This window comes from Thunnus thynnus, chromosome 13 (genome assembly GCF_963924715.1).
Source record: "Thunnus thynnus chromosome 13, fThuThy2.1, whole genome shotgun sequence".
In the NCBI taxonomy this organism is placed as follows: Eukaryota; Metazoa; Chordata; class Actinopteri; order Scombriformes; family Scombridae; genus Thunnus; species Thunnus thynnus.
Genome location: NC_089529.1, coordinates 17391888 through 17401319, shown reverse-complemented (window position 1 = coordinate 17401319; position 9432 = coordinate 17391888).

Below are 9432 nucleotides of genomic sequence, written 5' to 3'. Positions count from 1 at the left end.
TGCTGATTTTTCAGCCCAAGAAAGGATCTGCTCCAACATGAAATAGTCTTAATTTTAACTGTGAAAATTACTAACAGTATGTTACAGTATTTTTGTTAGGTTTTGATCTCTTACAGTAGACGTTTGATTCCTCCAGGAAGATTCCAGCAGTATCTCTGTTATAGGTGAGCTTCAGAATCACAGGGTCAGGCTTTGGGTATTGGCCAATGCCTTCAATGAAAGTTGACTGGGGTCAGAAAAACAATATGTCAGCTGGAGTATCACATCCAATTTGTGCGTCTGTGGGGATGTTCAGGTGTGATTAATGTCCTATTGTCGAGACAGTCTACTGATTTAAAAGCATTTGGGACACAATGGTGAGTTCCTTCAAGAGAACATCGCCTGGCAACTGCTCTGTGTGTTATATTCACAATGTTTTACAGCATTACACTCTTATTATATTCCAAAAGAGGAAATAGAGGACATCTGTGAGAGATAAAATGACATTGTTGACGTTCATGCCAGATGCAGCTGATGGGGAAGTTGAAATACGAGTTAGTACTAAAGATAGTATGCTTTAGCAAATAGTTAACCACAAATGGTTAATGTGCATGCATGTGAACACATGTGTTTCAAGAATGAAGAAACAACAAGGTAGCAACCATATATGGCAACTGTATTTCATCTGACGATGTTTGGGTGAGAACAGAAAGGCAAGTACTGTCTTGAATTTAGTAAAAATATCAATATCAGTAAATCATCTGCACATAAAGTTTAAGATGCTCATATAACATCAGGCTGGGGGCTTCTACTTGTCCTGTTTTACCACAATTTATATTGCAAACTGCCACATAAGATGTCACAGTAAACCAGCTGGCTTGCTTTGTGGCACAAACAGATAAAGCATTGTGTCTTACAGTGAAATGAAACGGCCGATGGGGGAACAAGCTAGAGGCAAACAGAAGAATGACAAAAGATAAAACAAACACACATGGTTTGATGCCTGAGAGGGGAATAAGTAGCCACATCCTCTTGGACAGGAAGCAACAGGCTTTATAGGAAATGTGGCATAATTAAAAAAACATCAGCCTATAAATACCACTGCAGTGAGACAGAGTCTAGCACTCGCCTCGACCATGGTTTTATTTGTTTGTCGTAATTAAAACAAGGTGTCAAAATATATTTAATGATACATTTTATACATAATGGTTAAACCTACAGTAAGGGATTTTTGGCCACATGGGGGCAGCAGAAACAAAGGCTGTAAACACAACATTTACATACACATATTATCACCTTATAAAATTGATATGGTAAACTTGTTAACTTGTGTTTCCAGCCGTCCTATGAATGTAAGTCCAATATTCTCTTTTAGCTCTGTTTTTGCTCTCTACCAACTCCTGACCCAGATAGCAAAATTGCTGTGGCCCAGATACGGCCCACACCCGACACTTTCAGCACATTCATCCAGCCCACCTATTGCGTGAAATGATGGCACTTGGGTGGTCTGATCCTGTTTCCCAGATCTGGGCCACAAGCAAGCCATAACAATGCTGTATGTCAACCAAGAACAAACCAGATAAACCAGAACTGGCCCACATGCAGCGAGAACACCACATCTTTACCAAAAAAGGCCCACATTTGATTTGAGATATTTGGGCCATATTTGCTATTTTATTTTTTTGTCCGGGCCAGAAGAAGGCCAGCAGTGCCACATCCATATGCTATCTGGGGAAGGATACATTGGCTTTTTAGCTACTAAATGCTGCACTGTGTTCACCAGCTAGTCGCTAACCCAAAACAATGAGCTGGAAGACGCTAAAAGTCTCTGTAGAGGTGAGCAGAACTGCAAAGTTGAGTGATAACTGTATGTGAGTGACCCCTTTCATAAAAACGTAATCATTTAGTCAATTGCTGATATATATTTATTGATTACAGCAGCTTTAATATATTGATTTCCAAATATAGGTGGCACCTTTAACCTGGTAGAAATCTACAAATAATGAAAATCTCCTCAGGCTGGAATGGATGTCAGCAGTAAAACAAACAAATAAAACACATATTTAAATAATTAAGGTTCAACTATCCATAATCTGCCCAATTTCAAGCTATAAGTGTCATATCCATATCCATCCAGATTGTTTTACTATTTCATTAAAATAATTTTGTATTGATTCATCATTGTTATAGCTTTAATGGTGAATCCTGGGGATGTGGAAGACATGCAATGATATGATAAGGAAGTCTTTTGTCGCCTAGCATGAAGTCCAGTACGGGGTTTTGTGCAAGCACTTCTTCTCTCATTTCTCTTTACAGTAAGACTGGACATTGACCATCTGTGTGTGTGTGTGTGTGTGTGTGTGTGTGTGTCTATATGTACTCATCATGTTGTGAAGACTCTAGTCTGTTCATACAGTTATATTCTGGTGACTCCTCCCATTTGGAGACATAAATTTGACCCTGGAGTAATAGTACATGTCCTGTGTGTCTGTGGGTTTGTCAGTCAGGAAATGGGACAAGGTGAAGGCGAGGTCACTTTATTGTGTGTGTGTGTGTATGTGTGTGTGTATCATTGATCTACAGTATCTAGCGTCACCTCTTCACATTAGAGGGTCTCTCTATGTCAGGGTCCTGTTCTTCACTGTGAGATTTATTGTTGATAAATCAGAATCTAGAGGTGAAAGGTCACGCTACACACCCCAAAAACATTGGATTTATTGCTGGATGAATCAAAACATATTCAAGCTTTTTCTTTAGATGTCTAAAGATAAACCACACCTCGTGCACAATGTATTTTCACCCATTTTGACCCAGAATATATCATTATATCATGATGGTGAATATCACGACCATCTTTCAGCCAGGACACATGTTGTTGTGTATACCGACTGTGTCACCTTTCACATGGAAGACATAAATAATTATCAGGCAGCCAGTTTTGACTGTGATAACAATGTCAGGATTACAATACAACTTTTATCTACAAAGGTACAGGAGACAAGTAATTCCTCTTTGAAAGCTTAGAGCTCTTACGACTCAAAATCCTTTGTTGAAACACATCTGCATTGTGGCACTACACTGTTGTTGTAGAATAGACACGTAGGCCTAAACATCTTCTTTGGCTGACTGCCGCTTCCCTCTCTTACATCGTTCAAACCTGGGTGTGGAGCCAGTTTTTCGCAGCCTTGGTTCGAGTCCAAAGGAGTTTTGAGCAGCTGTGTTTGGACAGACAGGAATTCTCTGAACCTTTGGGTGCAGTAAAATAACAGGATAGTACTATAAAAGACATCTCTCAGCTCAGAGAGCGTCAGGCGAAACAAGAGGCAAACTGGAAAGTGACCTGTGAGAAATGGTACTTGCAAATGTGTTTGTTTTAACCTGCTGGAGCATCAGTATGAGGCACATTCGCAGTATATTGCACATTAGATAGTACACTGTAAAAAGTCTTTCACTGGTACTGTTGATACTACCTAAAATTAAAATGATTTAGATTTGCTCAAATAAATTGATTATCCTTTTAATTGTGTATTTAAGTCACACATAACCAAAAGCTGTCAAAATTTTGACAACTCATTATTTCCTGCATTGAAAACGAGGGGGAAAAAAAGACTTTTACAGTTTTTTTTATCGCAATTCTCAAAAAATGTACTCAATTTAATCAAGTCTGATGTAATTCATATATTGACTTTAATAATGTTGGTTGAATTCATTTTCCCTTCTTTTTCATTTAGACTCTACTCATTTTTCTGCAGCTTACAGTATATTATTGAGTTTCTCAGGCTCAAAATACAGAAGTTCAGAAATAAGAAGTTCACTAAACCACCAAAAAAGCTTCAAAAATGTTGCCTATTCTTTTTGTGTTTTTTTTTTAACCAAAGTGACAGTTTTTACACAAATACTATCTCACCCAGGTTTTAAGCTGTAAAGAAATACTGTAAAGAAAGAAACTGAATAAACATACAGCATCAAACCAATCCAAGTGTCCTCAGTGCTGCATGTTAACTCTAACTGTAAGTGAAAATAGGCAAATATCTCAAAGATGATAAATTAAGAGCCTGATGTTGTTCACAAGCAAGTAGAAAGATATTTCATGTCACCTCATTTAAAGGGGCACTTTGCCAAAATAACCCCTGGTGATGTCATCAGGGGAATCTCAGTTTAGGCCTGGAGATAAATTTTCAATGGAAAGCCTGCATAGAGTGTAAAAGAGTTTAAATGGCAGGGAGGGTCTAAGGAAGGAAATTTACGATGCAGAATGATTAGAACTTGACCCATACTAGAGGCTAAAAGTCAGGGTATCTCTGACATATAAATCTGTTTCCTGTGAGTCACCAAACTTTATGAAAGTGCAATACTTAATTATTTAGAGTAACCTTTTAATATTAGTGTCATGTCCTCCACTTCTGCCTCCTCCTCCTCCTGACCTCCAGCTGCTCTCTCTCTTTCCTCCTCCTTGTGTGTTTATGTTTACTTAATTACAGGAGTGAAGACTGGTGTGTGGGACTCAGGAAACTAGCTGTCAATCATCATGATTGACCCTGCATAAATACCTTGTTCAACCTCCACTTCTTCACCAGATCGAAGACTCTGTTCACACAGTCAGTCATGCTTCCAGCCTATCTTTGTTCTGGTTACTGTTCTGTCAGGATGCAGCATTTGCCTAAACCCTGTTTCTCCGGTGCATGTAGAAAACCTCAGCCTGACTCAAGCCCTAATCCCCAGTCCTCCTGCCTCGTCTCCTCCTCTCCTCGTCACCTTCCTCGGCTCGGCTCAGCTCCCCGCTTTCTGGAACCTGCTCTGCCTGGCTCCCCTCATCATTCCCCTGCCCCTACTAGGCCCCAGCTTCATGCCCAAACCTCTGCCCCCAGGTTTCCAGCTACCTGGCCAAGCCCTCGCTCCAGTCTCCCCGCTCCCAGCCCAGCAATAAACTTCCTTGCAACTTGATTTACTGCCTCCTGTCTCTTAGCCTTAACAATTAGAATAATATACTGCTTTGAGTTACGAGGGGCTATTTCCCACAGGAAATGAACACGGCAAGAGAGTGTTTATAATGTAGATATAATATGAGATTTTTGCCACCCGAAATAAACATTAATATGACAATGATATGATGAAGTCTCAGGCTATACAGAATGAATTATTTTTCCAGGTAAAAGAGCCACTTGCACAGTTGTTGAGGTGCTTAATTGTGTCATTCAAGAGCACTTGATGTATCATACTGCTCCCGAAGAGATGAAAACTGCTGAGGATTGTTTACAAATGTTGCTTCAAAAGGGATGACAAACAACACAGATGGGGAAAAAGGGACACAGGTAGGAGCGTAGGGTGATGGAGGAAAACGAGGACAGATGAAAGATGCGCAGCAAAGAATTACACAAGAGGGAGATAACGAGAGAAAGGAAATGGAGAGACCAATGAGAGAAAGGAGGCAGAGGGGGAGTTATAAAGAAGACGGGAGAGGAGATGAAAAAGGAGAGAGTGATGAGGCAACGCAGAAAGAGAGACAGATAAGAGAGTAAATGAGAGAGATGATGAGAGAGAGAGAAAAAAAGAAGGAGGAAGGAAGTCTGCTCACAAGCAGAAAGCGTGTTTATCTTTCTGCTCATATCCTTCATTCCCGCATCTGTAAGAAGCAGACCTTTCATTTCCCCTCTCCTTACCTGTTAACACACACACACACACACATGATTATTTCACAACATGACCTTGACTATTTCTCTTTACCTTGTTTGACCTGTGCAATCACATCTGTCAAAACAGATGTCTCAGCCAGGCAGAGGTGATGCTGGGTCTGTAAAGACACATAAATATGGTGTAAGAGCAGAGGGAGAATGAAAGGAGAGTGAGGAAGACAGTGACCGAGCAGGGTGTAGTGGAAAAATTGATGGGATGAAGGATTCGATATAAGACAGTATTTTGATGCATTATTTTTACGACTGCTTCATTCACAGCCCAATTAATGACGAAAGACAGCTCCTCTACATCTCATTACAATGTCAGCTTTCCTTCAATATTCAACCTTTTTTTTCAGCCCATCTGTGTACACTTACAGTTGTTCATTCCAACAAATTCAGTTTGGTTGAACATGTGCGTCGGAAAAATGCCAAAAACGCTGACAGTCAAAGTTTAAAATGCTGGTCAGTATTGCAACAAAATTTGGGAAAATGCACACATCTTAACTTGATTACCTTTAGTGAACTATGATGTTATTTATATCAAGATATTTAGGTCAAGACAGTCAGGAAATGCTCTTCTATGAAAATTTCTTGTTGATTTCTTATTTCTTATTGAGATTATTCCCCAAATCCTCATATCAAATCACTGCAGTTCATGTAGCCATGGTCCGATCTTGGAACAGGAAACATGAGGTGTAAAAAAAACGTAGTCTGTGTAGGACATAGTAGCAGCAGGAAACAGTACAGTATGGTCCCAGTACTGTCCCAGTGCACATTATGTACAGGATATACTTGAAGTGGGCCTCTCTCACAAGAACAACAAAGCTGCACCAAGAACCCAGCTGAGACTGGGAATGTATTTTTCTCCTTGTGGATGTTCATTCACAGCAAATGTGAGAATCAATTATTGTTGTATTATTCTGCTGCAGATGCATTTTTTGCACAGTATGTATTAAATGTTTTCAGCTAAGAAGGTAAAGTGAGATAAAACAAATATGTGTTCTGCTCCGCATCATGTCTCGGTGATGAAAACCTCTAATCTGTGAATCACAGTTTACTTGTTGTAATACTGTAGCTGAAATAGGTCGCGTTGCTTATCAGTACATTTCAGCCACAGGATTCTTGTGTGAACGTCTGCAGCAGCATGGTTGCATTATAGATTGGTTCCACCCTTCGGGGAAAGCATTCAATGCAGATGTGGTTACTGTTAGTTTTGATGAAATTTGATATTGGATTCAGTGGAAAGTAACAGAGAAGATTAGAGGGGAACAATCACAAAAAAGACTTTGAGACACTTGTTCTGCAAGAACAATTTGTAAAGCATTTTGAATTGCCACTGTGTATGAAATATACCTCGCCTTGTCATGCACATTAGGGCATCATTTCACCGAGACATCCCCTCTAGTTTTCTCCATTTCTTATTTGTACAACTGCACACTGTAGATTTGCTTGTGGCATACATTCCCTTTAACGTGAACTCATGAGGTTATATTTCAACATGAGAACTTGAAGGCATCATATTCAAGTGGTTGATAATGTGATGGTCTTCGTGGCTGAGGGCCTTTACAGACGAGGTAGGTTGCCAAACTGTTGCCGAGTGGTAAAAATGATTTAGCCTTGTTGCTTTTTCAAAAATGGTCAATTAATATATTTTGTGTTGCAAAGTCAAGTTTTTTAGGAACAAACAGGTAGACAAAAACTAGATTCTCACCTATTTAACCTCCATGGGTATACTTCACAACTCATGAACTTATATAGCAATGAGCAGTGGAAGAGTGAGACAGCTACATAAAGGGTACAATGAGCTGTGACAGCTATGACATTGATACTTTAGGTGCTAGAAGGTGTTGTAAGGGTCGAGGATGTACAGAGAGAGAGAGAGAGGAAGGGATAGGACAGGGACAGGAAGAGGTGCGGAGAGGAATGCGTTGTAGCTAGACAGACGTGAGGAAATGGCCATACTGCGTGCCTTGTGTCGGTTTTCCCATAGGAGGACACGTTACAGTGTTGGCGAGACAAATGGAATAGTTTAATAGAAGACATTCCGCTCGTATGAGCTCTCTAATCCTGCCACTGCTTGATTTGCTTGCTCTTCTTGGTACCCGCAGGAGTTTTCACTGCAGGCGTGACGACCTTCAAATGAACTGTTTACAGCAGCTTGCACTTGTGCGAGTCGAGTGTTCCCCAGTGTTGAAACATACAGTAATTGACTCATGCACTGAATATGAATCAGAGTCATCTACTAGTTATGCAGAGCTTTATCTCTAATCAGTCCTTATGGCTGAATGTGTTCTGGGCTTCTTGACAAACATGCCCCAAAAGACGTAATTAAAAAGGAAATAGGTGATAAAAGAGAAAGAGAGATAAAGAATGAAATTAAGAGAAAAGGGAAATAGTGTGCTCTCATTGTGGTTCATGTTTTCCCCTGACAAAGTACAAAGTACAACTGGGTCAATTAAGCACATCCTTAATGCGAAAACAAAAACAATTCAGTTGTACAGTGACAAAGTGGAAAAACACTTATGATCATAACATGGATGGCAGGATGTCCTGTAGAAATATATAATGACATAAATCCCCCTCTCTAACATTCAGCTTTCATAAAGTTGTGTTTGTCTGTTATCATAAAGTTGAACTCAAACAAAAGTACTTTGCATTTTTAACACAGAAGAATATTGATTAGGTGGCATGAATGAATGCTTTGTGTGTGATGCGTTGTTTGTTGTGTCTGGGACGAGTGTGTTGAATATGCAAGTGTGTCAAAGATTCTTTTGTGCGACATGGCTTTAACTCAACCACATGTGGTGTGTGTGGGGTAAGTCTTTGTTGTGTATTTGCAGGTTATCATCAGGATAAAGCAGACACAACGTTCAGTTCTAAAATACTCTGATGGTTTCACCTGCTCTGAATATTTGGCCTACATTTTATGGCACTTTGTGGGGAATTTTAACAGGTTCTTTTGTGCTCTACAGACTGTAATTACATGTGATGGCTTGGATTTAGACTAGGGCCCCACAAATATTAAAATACATTCTAAAACTGCCTGTGATAAAACATAGGAAACAGAAAATTCAACATTTAAAGCCTCCATGTGTGGACTTTTTTATTTTATCATATATTACATTACATTTATTTGGTAGAAGCTTTTCTAAAAAATGACAATAAGTGCAGTCAACCTCTATATACAGCTTCTGTGAGGAGTTCATTTCACCACTTTGGGGCCAGGACAGAGCCTCAGTTTGGGTTACCTGTCTTGAACCCACACCGGTAGGGGTCGAGGAGGTTGTTCTGTAATTATAGCATATTTCATATCATACTGATGTCCTAAACCTTTGCATGTAGAGAAATGGGACAATCCCAAAGAAAACTGATATAGTCTATGTGTAGCTTTTTCAGTTGTCCTAGGCTAGCACAGTGTGGTTTTTAATACCACCAATACCAGTATGGGGGTGCCAGAGATGGTAATTTTCAAAATCAACACAACAACACATTATTTATACAGCCCACACATACACTTAGGGCAATTTAAAAGAGTGTTAAATGTATTTTTTTCTTAAAAAATGGCATTAAAATTCTAATCCTTAAGATTTTCATTATGTTGAACCTATTTTTTGATATTCTTTAGTCAATGGTGACACCAACTAACAAGACCTGGGGGAAGAGTCGCCATGCATGCTAACCGTGCATGAACTCATTGCCCTGGAAGATGAAATTAATACATTTGTCCCACATATAGCATATACAAGGACACAGTCAGATACTTTTCATCTGAATAATG